General features: G+C 44.5%; 1 long non-coding RNA gene across 1 annotated transcript in view; it reads right to left on the reverse strand.

The window, feature by feature from the left end:
• The window catches only part of LOC143773507 (uncharacterized), a 139,913-nt gene that overhangs the window by 117,201 nt on the left and 8,948 nt on the right, over positions 1-13,764 (reverse strand). The window lies entirely within an intron of this gene.

Here is a 13,764-nt window from a genome sequence, read left to right on the forward strand (position 1 = left end):
GACTGAGTTAGGAGAGAAATAAGTAGTCTGCTGAAAATTTTTTTTTTTTTTTTCTCTCCTTTGAATGGCTCTGTGTCCACCTGTTTGTAATGGATCTTCAGAGTGTAACTGCAGGTTTGAATAATCTCGCCACGAAGGTACAAAATTTGCAAGACTTTGTTTGTCATGCACCTGTATCTGAGCCGAGAATTCCTTTGCCGGAATTTTTCTCGGGGAATAGATCTGGGTTTCAGAATTTTCGAAATAATTGCAAATTATTTTTGTCCTTGAAATTTCGCTCTGCCGGAGACCCTGCACAGCAGGTCAGGATTGTGATTTCCTTGCTCCGGGGCGACCCTCAAGACTGGGCTTTTTCATTGACACCAGGGGATCCTGCGTTGCTCAATGTGGATGCATTTTTTCTGGCCTTGGGGTTACTTTATGACGAACCTCATTTGGAGCTTCAGGCAGAAAAAACTTTGATGTCCCTATCTCAGGGGCAAGATGAAGCGGAAATTTACTGCCAAAGATTCCGTAAATGGTCTGTGCTTACTCAGTGGAATGAGTGCGCCCTGGCGGCGACTTTCAGAGAGGGTCTCTCTGATGCCATTAAGGATGTTATGGTGGGGTTCCCTGTGCCTGCGGGTCTGAATGAGTCCATGACAATGGCTATTCAGATCGATAGGCGTTTGCGGGAGCGCAAACCAGTGCACCATCTGGCGGTGGCCACTGAGAAGTCGCCAGAGAGTATGCAGTGTGATAGAATTCTGTCCCGAAGCGAGCGGCAGAATTTTAGACGGAAAAATGGGTTGTGTTTCTATTGTGGTGATTCTACTCATGTTATATCAGCATGCTCTAAGCGCACTAAAAAGCTTGATAAATCTGTTTCCATTTGCACCTTACCGTCTAAGTTTATTCTATCTGTGACCCTGATTTGCTCTTTGTCATCTATTACCACGGACGCCTATGTCGACTCTGGCGCCGCTTTGAGTCTTATGGATTGGTCCTTTGCCAAACGCTGTGGGTATGATTTAGAGCCTTTGGAGACTTCTATTCCTCTGAAGGGGATTGACTCCACCCCATTGGCTAATAATAAACCACAATACTGGACACAAGTAACTATGCGTATTAATCCGGATCACCAGGAGATTATTCGCTTTCTGGTGTTGTATAATCTACATGATGATTTGGTGCTAGGATTGCCTTGGCTGCAATCTCACAACCCAGTCCTCGACTGGAGAGCTAGGTCTGTGTTGAGCTGGGGATGTAAGGGGACTCATGGGGATGTACCTGTGGTTTCCATTTCATCATCTATTCCCTCTGAAATTCCTGAGTTCCTGTCTGACTATTGTGACGTCTTTGAAGAATCCAAGCTTGGTTCGTTACCTCCGCACCGAGAGTGCGATTGTGCCATAGATTTAATCCCGGGTAGTAAATACCCAAAGGGTCGTTTATTTAATTTGTCTGTGCCTGAACATGCTGCTATGCGAGAATATATAAAGGAGTCCTTGGAAAAGGGACATATTCGTCCATCGTCATCTCCCTTAGGAGCCGGTTTTTTCTTTGTGTCAAAAAAAGACGGCTCTTTGAGACCATGTATTGATTATCGGCTTTTGAATAAGATCACTGTTAAAGGGAACCTGTCACCACGTTTTTGGAAGATGGGATAAAAATAGCGTTAAATAGGGGCAGAGGTGGGCGTTACATTAGTGTGTGTGTTATGCGTTTATTACCCACCTAAGTTGCCGAAATAACTTTGCAAAGTCTCCGTTTTCGCCTGTCAATCAGGCTGGTCAGGTCACATGGGCGTGGTGTCTTCACCCAGATTTGGCGTAGTTTTCCGTTGGTGGCGTAGTGGTGTGCGCATGCCCAAAGTCCGGAATCCTCTTCCAGGGGATTTAAAATAGCGCGGTGTTCGTTATTGCATTGGTGATCGGTGGGCGCGGCCATCTTCCTTTGGCCGCGCGTGCGCAGAAGCGGCGCTCTGCTGGCCGCGGCTTCAGGAAAATGGCCGCGGGATGCCGCGCGTGCGCAGATGGATATCGCGGCGGCCATTTTCCTGAAGCCGCGGTCAGCAGAGCGCCGCTTCTGCGCACGCGCGGCCAAAGGAAGATGGCCGCGCCCACCGATCACCAATGCAATAACGAACACCGCGCTATTTTAAATCCCCTGGAAGAGGATTCCGGACTTTGGGCATGCGCACACCACTACGCCACCAACGGAAAACTACGCCAAATCTGGGGGAAGACAACGCCCATGCGACCTGACCAGCCTGATTGACAGGCGAAAACGGAGACTTTGCAAAGTTATTTCGGCAACTTAGGTGGGTAATAAACGCATAACACACACACTAATGTAACGCCCACCTCTGCCCCTATTTAACGCTATTTTTATCCCATCTTCCAAAAACGTGGTGACAGGTTCCCTTTAAATATCAATACCCATTGCCGTTGCTGACTGATTTGTTTGCTCGCATAAAGGGGGCCAAGTGGTTCTCTAAGATTGACCTTCGTGGGGCGTATAATTTGGTGCGAATCAGGCAGGGGGATGAGTGGAAAACCGCATTTAATACGCCCGAGGGCCACTTTGAGTATTTAGTGATGCCTTTTGGTCTTTCAAATGCTCCGTCAGTTTTCCAGTCCTTTATGCATGATATTTTTCGCGATTATTTGGATAAATTTATGATTGTGTATCTGGATGATATTCTGATTTTTTCGGATGACTGGGACTCTCATGTCCAGCAAGTCAGGAGGGTTTTTCAGGTTTTGCGGTCTAATTCTTTGTGTGTGAAGGGTTCTAAGTGTGTTTTTGGGGTACAGAGGATTTCCTTTTTGGGATATATTTTTTCCCTGTTGTGAATTTGGATTCTGGGCTCCCCCGGTGGCCGCTTGTGGAATTGGACTTGTCATCCTCTTTCCTGTTTCACCTGGTTCCATCAGTAGTGGGTGTCGCTATTTAAGCTCATTTCTCTGGTGGTTTCTTGCCGGTCAACAATGTTATCTGATGCCTCTCAGTGCTTGTTCCTGCTTCTAGACTACTACTAGATAAGTTGGACTTTTGTCCTTGTTTTGTTTTGCCTATTTGTTCCAGTTCACAGCTGAAGTTTTGTTACTGTGTCTGGAAAGCTCTCGTTGATCAGGGATTGCTACTCTGGCGTTATGAGTTAATGCCAGAGTTTAAGGTAATCTCTGGATGGTGTTTTGTTAGTGTTTTTCTGCTGACCATGAAAGTATACTATCTGTCTTCTGCTATCTAGTAAGCGGACCTCAAATTTGCTAAGACTATTTTCCTGCTGCGTTTGTTGTTTCATCTGAACTCACCGTCATTATATGTGGGGGGCTACTGTCTTCTTTGGAATATTTCTCTAGAGGTGAGCCAGGTCTTATATTTCCCTCTGCTAGCTATTTAGGTCTTAGGCCAGAGCTGGGCATCTAGCGATAAATAGGAAATGCTACCTGGCTATTTCTAGTTGCGCGGCAGGCTTAGTTCATGGTCAGTATAGTTCCATCTTCCGAGAGCTTGTCCCTCTATAGGCTTGCTATGATCTCTGCCTGCAGAGATCATGACATTTCCCCCTCTTCCATTGAAATGGATCCTGTCAAGGTTCAAGCTATTTGTGATTGGACGCAGCCCTCTTCTCTTAAGAGTCTTCAGAAATTTTTGGGCTTTGCTAACTTTTATCGTCGATTTATTGCTGGTTTTTCGGATATTGCTAAGCCATTGACCGATTTGACTAAGAAGGGTGCTGATGTTGCTGATTGGTCCCCTGATGCTGTGGAGGCCTTTCGGGAGCTTAAGCGCCGTTTTTCCTCTGCCCCTGTGTTGCGTCAGCCTGATGTTGCTCTACCTTTTCAGGTTGAGGTCGACGCTTCTGAGATCGGAGCTGGGGCAGTGTTGTCGCAGAAAAGTTCTGACTGCTCCGTGATGAGGCCTTGTGCCTTCTTTTCCCGTAAATTTTCGCCCGCTGAGCGGAATTATGATGTTGGGAATCGGGAGCTTTTGGCCATGAAGTGGGCTTTTGAGGAGTGGCGCCATTGGCTTGAGGGGGCCAGACATCAGGTGGTGGTATTGACTGACCACAAAAATTTGATTTATCTTGAGACCGCCAGGCGCCTGAATCCTAGACAGGCGCGCTGGTCATTATTTTTCTCTCGGTTTAATTTTGTGGTGTCATACCTACCGGGTTCTAAGAATGTTAAGGCGGATGCCCTTTCTAGGAGTTTTGAGCCTGACTCGCCTGGTAACTCTGAGCCCACAGGTATCCTTAAGGATGGAGTGGTATTGTCAGCCGTTTCTCCAGACCTGCGGCGGGCCTTGCAGGAGTTTCAGGCGGATAGACCTGATCGTTGCCCACCTGATAAACTGTTTGTTCCTGATGATTGGACCAGTAGAGTCATCTCTGAGGTTCATTCTTCTGCGTTGGCAGGTCATCCTGGCATTTTTGGTACCAGGGATTTGGTGGCAAGGTCCTTCTGGTGGCCTTCCCTGTCACGAGATGTGCGAGGCTTTGTGCAGTCTTGTGACGTTTGTGCTCGGGCCAAGCCTTGTTGTTCTCGGGCTAGTGGATTATTGTTGCCCTTGCCTATTCCTAAGAGGCCTTGGACGCACATCTCGATGGATTTTATTTCAGATCTGCCTGTTTCTCAGAAGATGTCTGTCATCTGGGTGGTGTGTGACCGTTTTTCTAAGATGGTCCATTTGGTTCCTCTGCCCAAGTTGCCTTCTTCTTCCGAGTTGGTTCCTCTGTTTTTTCAAAATGTTGTTCGTTTGCATGGTATTCCTGAGAATATCGTTTCTGACAGAGGGACCCAATTCGTGTCTAGATTTTGGCGGGCATTCTGTGCTAGGATGGGCATAGATTTATCTTTTTCGTCCGCTTTCCATCCTCAGACTAATGGCCAGACCGAGCGGATTAATCAGACCCTGGAGACATATCTGAGGTGTTTTGTGTCTGCTGACCAGGATGATTGGGTTGCTTTTTTGCCATTGGCGGAGTTCGCTCTCAATAATCGGGCCAGCTCTGCCACTTTGGTGTCCCCGTTTTTCTGTAATTCGGGGTTTCATCCTCGATTTTCCTCTGGTCAGGTGGAATCTTCGGATTGTCCTGGAGTGGATGCTGTGGTGGAGAGATTGCATCAGATCTGGGGGCAGGTGGTGGACAATTTGAGGTTGTCCCAGGAGAAGACTCAGCTTTTTGCCAACCGCCACCGTCGTGTTGGTCCTCGGCTTTGTGTTGGGGATTTGGTGTGGTTGTCTTCTCGTTTTGTCCCTATGAGGGTCTCTTCTCCTAAGTTTAAGCCTCGGTTCATCGGCCCGTATAAGATATTGGAGATTCTTAACCCTGTTTCCTTCCGTTTGGACCTCCCTGCATCCTTTTCTATTCATAACGTTTTTCATCGGTCATTATTGCGCAGGTATGAGGTACCGGTTGTGCCTTCCGTTGAGCCTCCTGCTCCGGTGTTGGTTGAGGGTGAGTTGGAGTACGTTGTGGAGAAAATCTTAGACTCTCGTGTTTCCAGACGGAGACTCCAGTATCTGGTCAAGTGGAAGGGATACGGCCAGGAGGATAATTCTTGGGTGAATGCATCTGATGTTCATGCCTCTGATCTGGTTCGTGCCTTTCATAGGGCCCATCCTGATCGCCCTGGTGGTTCTGGTGAGGGTTCGGTGCCCCCTCCTTGAGGGGGGGGTACTGTTGTGAATTTGGATTCTGGGCTCCCCCGGTGGCTACTGGTGGAATTGAACTGGTGTCTTCATCTTCTCTGTTCACCTGTTCCCATCAAGATGTGGCAGTCGCTATATAACCTTGCTGCTCTGTTAGTTGCTTGCCGGTCAACAATGTTATCAGAAGCCTCTCTGTGCTTGTTCCTGCTCCTAGACAACTACTAGATAAGTTGGACTCTTGTCCATGTTTGTTTTTGCATTTTTGTTCCAGTTCACAGCTGTAGTTTCGTTACTGTGTCTGGAAAGCTCTTGTGAACAGGAATTGCCACTCTGGTGTTATGAGTTAATGCCAGAGTTCTAAAGTAATTTCTGGATGGTATTTTGATAGGGTTTTCAGCTGACCATGAAAGTGTCCTTTCTGTCTTCTGCTATGTAGTAAGTGGACCTCAAATTTGCTAAACCTATTTTCATACTACGTTTGTTATTTCATCTTAACTCACCGCCAATACATGTGGGGGGCCTCTGTCTCCTTTCGGGGTATTTCTCTAGAGGTGAGCTAGGACTAATATTTTTCTCTGCTAGCTTTATTTAGTCCTCCGGCTGGTGCTGGGCATCTAGAATCAACGTAGGCATGCTACCCGGCCACTGCTAGTTGTGCGTTAGGTTTAGTTCATGGTCAGCTTAGTTCCCATCTTCCAAGAGCTAGTTTCTATATATGCGGATGCTATGTTCTCTTGCCATTGAGAACATGACATACGTGGCTGTGCTATATACTACGTGGCTGTGCTATATACTACGTGGGCTGTGTTATATGCTACGTGGGCTGTACGACTCTTTCACCCGGGGCCCTCAAAAACCTGGAGCTGGCCCTGGCTTCACTAATTAGTCTCTCCCGGCCGGCCACGAACAATCAGCGACAGACGCAGTCCGGACGCGATTTGGCGTGGGATTTGAACCACGCTTCGCTGATTGGTTGTGCCCGGACGAATCCTGTGTATTTATTGCATTATTCTGAAATCTTCATAAATAAATTACATACTTATTCTAGAATACACGATGCGTTAGAATCGGGCCACCATCTAGTATATATACAGTATGTAGACTGTATATATATATATATATATATATATATATATGTTTTCATGAATATTTTAGCCCATGAATCCATTATATGTCCCTTTTGCAAGCCTGCGAGAAAATCTCGCCATATGGATGCCCTATGGATGTCACACGGATGACACACGGATAATTTTTTGAGAAAAAAAATCGCATCATCGCATTGCACACGGATCACTGTTCATTAAACATTTGAGCGATTCTCGTCTGTATAAAATGGACCGATTTTTTATACGTTGTGTGTGACGCCAGCCTAAGAAAAGGAGAATAGAGTCTGACTGCAGTTTTTTCACCTACAAGTGGTGCCCAATCTCATATATATGACTACTTTTGAGTAGAATGAACCTGCTCCCGGGTACACCTAAAACACCTATTACACCACGTACAAACCTACATTTCACCGTGTACACCCCAGCATGCCTTACACGCTGTAGATAGTAGAATATGCATTGTACATTGGCACACGGAGCTATAGGCATTATGTGTGAATCTTTATAGTGATTCCATATCACAATTCTGACCTAGCAGCAATGGCGTAATACAACATCCAAGGTAGCATGTCACAATTATATTTTCTGTTAGGCTCTATTCAACCCAGAGCTCACGCAGATTCGTACAACCTTGTGCATAAGGCCTAAAACCATCACCTACAGAGATGTTCTGCCACTTATAAGCATCCCATCCATGCCCATATGGCATCATTCAGATGTCCGTACTGTAGCCGTTTTTTTCACAGATACAACACACACCCATTATAATCTATGGTCCTATTCACATGTCCATGGTTTTTCACTACGTGTGTTTGCGCAAAACACATGTAGACATGTCTGTTATTTATTCCAGTATCCCGGAGGAAAAGGGCCAATACAAGTCTATGGGTCTGTGAAAAATACGTGAAGCACACAGAAGCCTTCAGTGTACAGTCCGTGTGCTGTCTGTCCATGTTTAACATTGCAAAAGTATAGAGGAAGCTTAGTAATTTATTTCTTTATTTTATTCTTCTGTAAAAAGAAAAACTGATGGTAAAAACAGACAAATGGAGCACATACAGATGATACACTGATCCAACACACTGATGACACCAGTACCATTTATTCACAGACGTGTGAACGAGGCCTAACAACACTTTCAGTTGAGTACATTTGCTATTATTATTATATTATTACCCTAGATATAGGCTATTTAAAAAGATACAAATTTGTAATACGCACAATACATAGAGATTAGAGGTGATGTGTAAGGGTTTTAGGTAACTCACAGGGTGTATGTAAGTAGTTTTCTATGTGTTACATGTGTATAAAGCATGCATATAATTCCACATATATTTTACTTTATGATGTTGCTTTTTATAATCTCTCTGGACTATGTATATCACTAGGCTCCACCTTATCCACTCTCATATATTCTATATGTGCCATATCTCCCATAACTCGTTAATACCTGTATACCTTTTCCCTCCTGATTCTGTATATGAGATAAACAAAAATTCTCTCCTAGACAAAGTCATTGCTGACATAATTTCCAAACACAGGCAGAAGGATGCACCATTTTGCTGTGCATATTTCTGCTTTCAGGGTCATAGTAATTATTAGGAGGGGCTTACTAATACCAGCCATAGACTGCATTGTTATGAAGGCTACAAACCCTGCAAATGTTATTCATAAATTGATGTCTAAAACTTGAATAATATCTTCTTTTTCGACTGATCTGCACCCCAAGGAGTGTAAGTGACCTTCTCAATGTTTGGAGTTATAACCTCACATACCACCTTATCAGTACCACATGAACCAATGGCATACAAAGCAGGACGTGTGCAATAACGCTGCACAGGAGACAATGAAGTCATTCTGGTATTATAGACTAGACTTACCATATGGTACAAAAGAGCAGCCGTCCCTTACTGCAGCGTATTAAGATCGTGCTGCTCTCCAACCCTGGGTCATTGGCAGAGCGTCACATAGAGGATGGATGAGCTTATATATGTATGTATATATTGCCCCCATCCATCGTTCCTATAGTCCCCACACATCATCCCCACAGTCCCTATTCTCTAATGTACATGTTCTTAGGCATAACTAATGTTTATTCGGTCCTGCCAATAAAGCTCCTTTGAATTTGAATTTGTATGGATGAGAATATGTATTAGGCCAGGGTCACACTTGCTTGTGCAATGTGAGAAACTCGTGCGAGTCTCTGGCATCAATACCCGGCACTCGGGACCGGAGCGTGTGGTTGCATGTATTTCTATGCAGCTGAAAGCTCCGGTCCCGAGTGCTGGCAGCAGTGCTGGGTGTTGATGTGTGAGACTCGCACACGTGTGACCCAGGCCTAAGAGTATGTGTGAGAGTATGTATAAGGCCGGGGTCACATTAAACGCACGTAGAATACGCCTGAGAAAAAATACGGTGATGTGAGCTGCCCCATAGATTAACACTGGTCCAAGTCCAATGCAATGTTTTCTCGCATAGCACTCGTCCGTATTCTACGCTAGTGTGACCCCGGCCTATGAGTATATATGAGAGTATGTATGACAGTATGCATAAGGCCGGAGTCACAGTAGCAATGAATACGGACGAGTGCTATGTGATAAAACATCGCGTAGCACCTGGACCAGTATTCATCTATGGGGCAGCTCATATCAGCGTTGTTTTTCTAGGCCGTTTTCAACATTTGAGTGAAATCACAGCATGCTGCGATTGTCACCGACACTCGGCCGGGTCTCGGCTCACTCGCACCTTTGTAAGCCTATGGGTGCGAGTGAGACAACGCACATCACTCGGATATCATCAGAGTGATGTGTGATATACGCTGACCCCGGCAATAGAGGAGATGGAGAAATTAATTTCTCTGCCTCCTCCGAAGCTATGCGAGAGGCTCGGAGCACAGACACATGACACTCGGCTCCCTCTCACAGCAGAGCAGGAGCCGAGGGTCATTAGCATATTGCATTGGATGCCATACGCTAGTCTGACCCCGGCCTAAGAGTATGTATAACAGTACGTATGAGAGTATGTATAAGAGTATGCATGAGAGTATGTATCAGAGTATATGTCAGAGTATGTATAAAAGTATCTATAAGAGGATGCATGAGAGTATATATGAATATGTATAAGAGTATATATCAGAGTATGTATGAGAGTATCTATAAGAGCATCTATGAGAGTATGTTTGAAAGTATGTATGAGAGTATATATCAAAGCATGCATCAGAGTATGTATCAGAGTGTGTATGAGAGTATGTACAAGAATATCTATAAGGGTATGTTTCCACGTTAAGGCTACGCGGCGGTATCGCCGCAGCGGCGAAGCCGCTCGGCGCTAAGCCCCGCCCCCTTTCTGGGACGCGATGGTGCCGGATGTGTACAGTACACATCCGGGATCATCGCACCCCTCACCATAGGGCCCTGTGATATGCCTTGCGGGGACGCTGCGTCCCCGCAAGGTGTACGGACATGCTGCGATCTGAAAAGACGCGCAGCATGTCCGGAGTCGCAGGGCCGCCGCGTGCGGGTTTCCACGCATAGTGGAGACGGGATTTCATAAAATCCCCTCCACTATGCTGGAACATCTGGACGCTGCTTGTTTGACGCTGCAGCGTCAAACAAGCAGCGTTTACTTACCGTGGAAACATACCCTAAGAGGATGTATGAGTGTATGATAGATAGATAGATAGATAGATAGATAGATAGATAGATAGATAGATAGATAGATAGATAAAAAAAGGAACAGCCTCCTCAGCAAAGTATCCAATACTTGCCCCAATCCAGATAAATAACTCCATGGAGTGCTGCCTTCATTTTTTCTTTATCTAGATAGATAGATAGATAGATAGATAGATAGATAGATAGATAGATAGATAGATAGATAGATAGATAGATAGATAGACAGAAAATAGAGAGATAGATAGATAGATAGATAGATAGATAGATAGATAGATAGATAGATAGATAGATATTAGATAGATGATAAATATGGGATAGATTTCTTTATCTACCTATCAATCATTTTATGGATTTATTACTATACATCTCTATATTGTTTTGGTGCATGGTGCTTTATCTCAAATCTTTATGTCTGTTTATGGACATATTCAGATTTTTCTGGTTTCCTTTCTTTCCTTACATCTATCTCTCTTTGGTGTACGTATGATAGATGTATACTATCTAATCTATGTAATTATCTATCTATCTATTGATCTATCTATCTATCCTATATGTTTCTGCATTTTACTACCTCTTAAATATATGCATGTATTTCTTTTCTGTCTTCCTTTCTTTTTAGTTTACAAACTAGTTTTATTCCATTTGCTTTAATAAATCTATTTAATGGTTTCTATTTTTGCGTTTGCTACAGTTTATGAATTTGTTACTATTAGTCTATACTTTTTGTAAATGTAAGCTATAGTTTATGTTAGAATTATCTATTTATTTATTTGTTTATCAACCATTCTATCGTCTTGTCTGTAATATGTTGCTGTCTATCAGTCTATCTACCTGTCATCTATCGTTATCTATCTAATGGTCAGTGTGCCATCAGTTTGGTGTGAATTAATATCCCCCGATAGCTACATTAATAAAACTCACAAGGGTCTGTATACATTTACTAGGCAAACTTGTATAACACACATTTAACTTTTGCCACCAAAGAAAAGACCATCTAAAGTGCCATGTGCTTTTGTTATTTCTTTACAAATCCCAATATATATTGTGTATTAATGCCATAGCAAACAGTCAGCACTGCAGAAATAATTAAGGCTTTTATCAGTCCCGTTACACAAGTAAAGGAACTGACTCATTGGGTTTGACAGATTTTTGCAGCTAAAAGGGGAATAGAGCAGAATCTCAGGAGAAGACATAAAGAGCTTATTGACACTCCCAACAACAAAAATGTGTTTTTTTAATAAAGTAGCATTGATTGCACTTTTAAATAACCACTTTCTTTAGGAAAAGCTGGTTTGTTTAACAATCAGCTTGGTTGGAAGAAGAGGCATTGTGTGTCCATAAATTGTATTGTACATTTGGTTAGAGGAGGCAGTCAGGAGATGAAGCATTTTGCTAAATAATAAGTGCTAAGTACCTTGTATAAATGCATGTAGTGTTTATTCACTGTCAGGTACTGTGCAGAATGCGGGGGGCTCTGTGCATTGTGTGCCAGGAGGGCACTTCAGTCAGCAGGTGCGGCAGCACACAAGTGTGTTAATGGGAGGTTACACTGAGGGACACCCATATGCATCACGTCTTTTGTTCTTCGTTTCTGGCCAATTCCACTTATCTGAATGTCTTATATTTTAAAGAAGCTCCCTTAATTGGCAAGGAATGAAAAAAAGTCTGTAACAGACTAGACCACTCAATACATTACTTGCAAAGCTGTTGCCCCATGTTAAAGTGCAACCCCCTCCTTATTCACCAATTACTAGGGGGCCCACGTAAAATCTACATAAGGACATGAATCTCTTGTATATTCATCAGTATCCGACACGATAAATCTGCATGTGCATGTGCTCTGCTTGGTTCTGTATGGTGGTTGTACATGATGTTCTTGCATGTACATATGTGAGGAATACTGTAAAATTGTGAAATCTGGAGGCAGAAGATTTCTATCCATCCCTCAACCATCCATCCCTCATCCATCCATCATCCATCATCAATCCCTTATCTATTCATCCATCATCCATTCATCCATCCATCCCTCATCCATTCATCCATCCCTCATCCATCCATCCCTCATCCAGTTATCCACCCATCCCTCATCCATCCCTCATCCATCCCTCATCCATCCATCCATCCATCCATCCCTCATCCATCCATCCCTCATCTATTCATCCCTCATCCATTTATCCACCCATCCCTCATCCATCCCTCATCCATCCATCCCTCATCCATTCATCCATCCCTCATCCATCCATCCCTCATCTATTCATCCCTCATCCATTTATCCACCCATCCCTCATCCATCCATCCCTCATCCATTCATCCATCCATCCCTCATCCATCCATCCCTCATCTATTCATCCCTCATCCATTTATCCACCCATCCCTCATCCATCCATCCCTCATCCATTCATCCATCCCTCATCCATCCATCCATCCATCCCTCAACCATCCATCCCTCATCCATCCATCCCTCATCTATTCATCCATCATCCATTTATCCACCCATCCCTCATCCATCCATCCCTCATCCATTCATCCATCCCTCATCCATCCATCCATCCCTCAACCATCCATCCCTCATCCATCCATCCCTCATCTATTCATCCATCATCCATCCATCCCTCGTCCATTCATCCATCCCTCATCCATTCATCCATCCCTCATCCATCCATCCCTCAACCATCCATCCCTCATCCATTCATCCATCCATCCCTCATTCATCCATCCCTCATCGATCCATCCTTCATCCATCCAGGTGCATGTCACATATGCGAGGAACACTGTAAAGTGTGAAATATGTAGGCAGATTTCTATCCATCCATCCCTCATCCATTCATCCCTCATTCATCCATCATCCCTCTTCCATCACTCATCCATCCATCCATCCCTCATCCATCCATCATCCATTCATCCATCCCTCATCCATCCATTCATTCAGGTCATACTTCGGTCACACCAGTTACACACCAATGCAATCACCCTGTGCTATTGGACTGGACCCAGCAGCTCGTTGCACTCATCACCAGCAGGGGCAGGGTTAACCCATTCATCTCTGCTCTAAGCACACTCTCCAGATGAGCCCCCTGCACCCTGAGCAAACACCCAGTGTAGAAGTGCAATTAATCGTCTTAGCATGGGCTCATTCATTAGGAGGGTGCACTGCTATCAATGACATGCCAGCCACATTATTAGCAGTGGTCCGGCTTGGCACTGCAGCTCAGCCCATGGGCTACACCTTGCAGATCTGTCATTTATTCCTATCACCCCAGCAGACAATCACTCCACCTGGATGGCAGGATGGCACACACCTATCCCTGGCACTGCAGCACACTCCCCCTCTGTGCCAGGGAACC

The sequence above is a fragment of the Ranitomeya variabilis genome, chromosome 5 (assembly GCF_051348905.1).
Source record: "Ranitomeya variabilis isolate aRanVar5 chromosome 5, aRanVar5.hap1, whole genome shotgun sequence".
NCBI lineage: Eukaryota > Metazoa > Chordata > Amphibia > Anura > Dendrobatidae > Ranitomeya > Ranitomeya variabilis.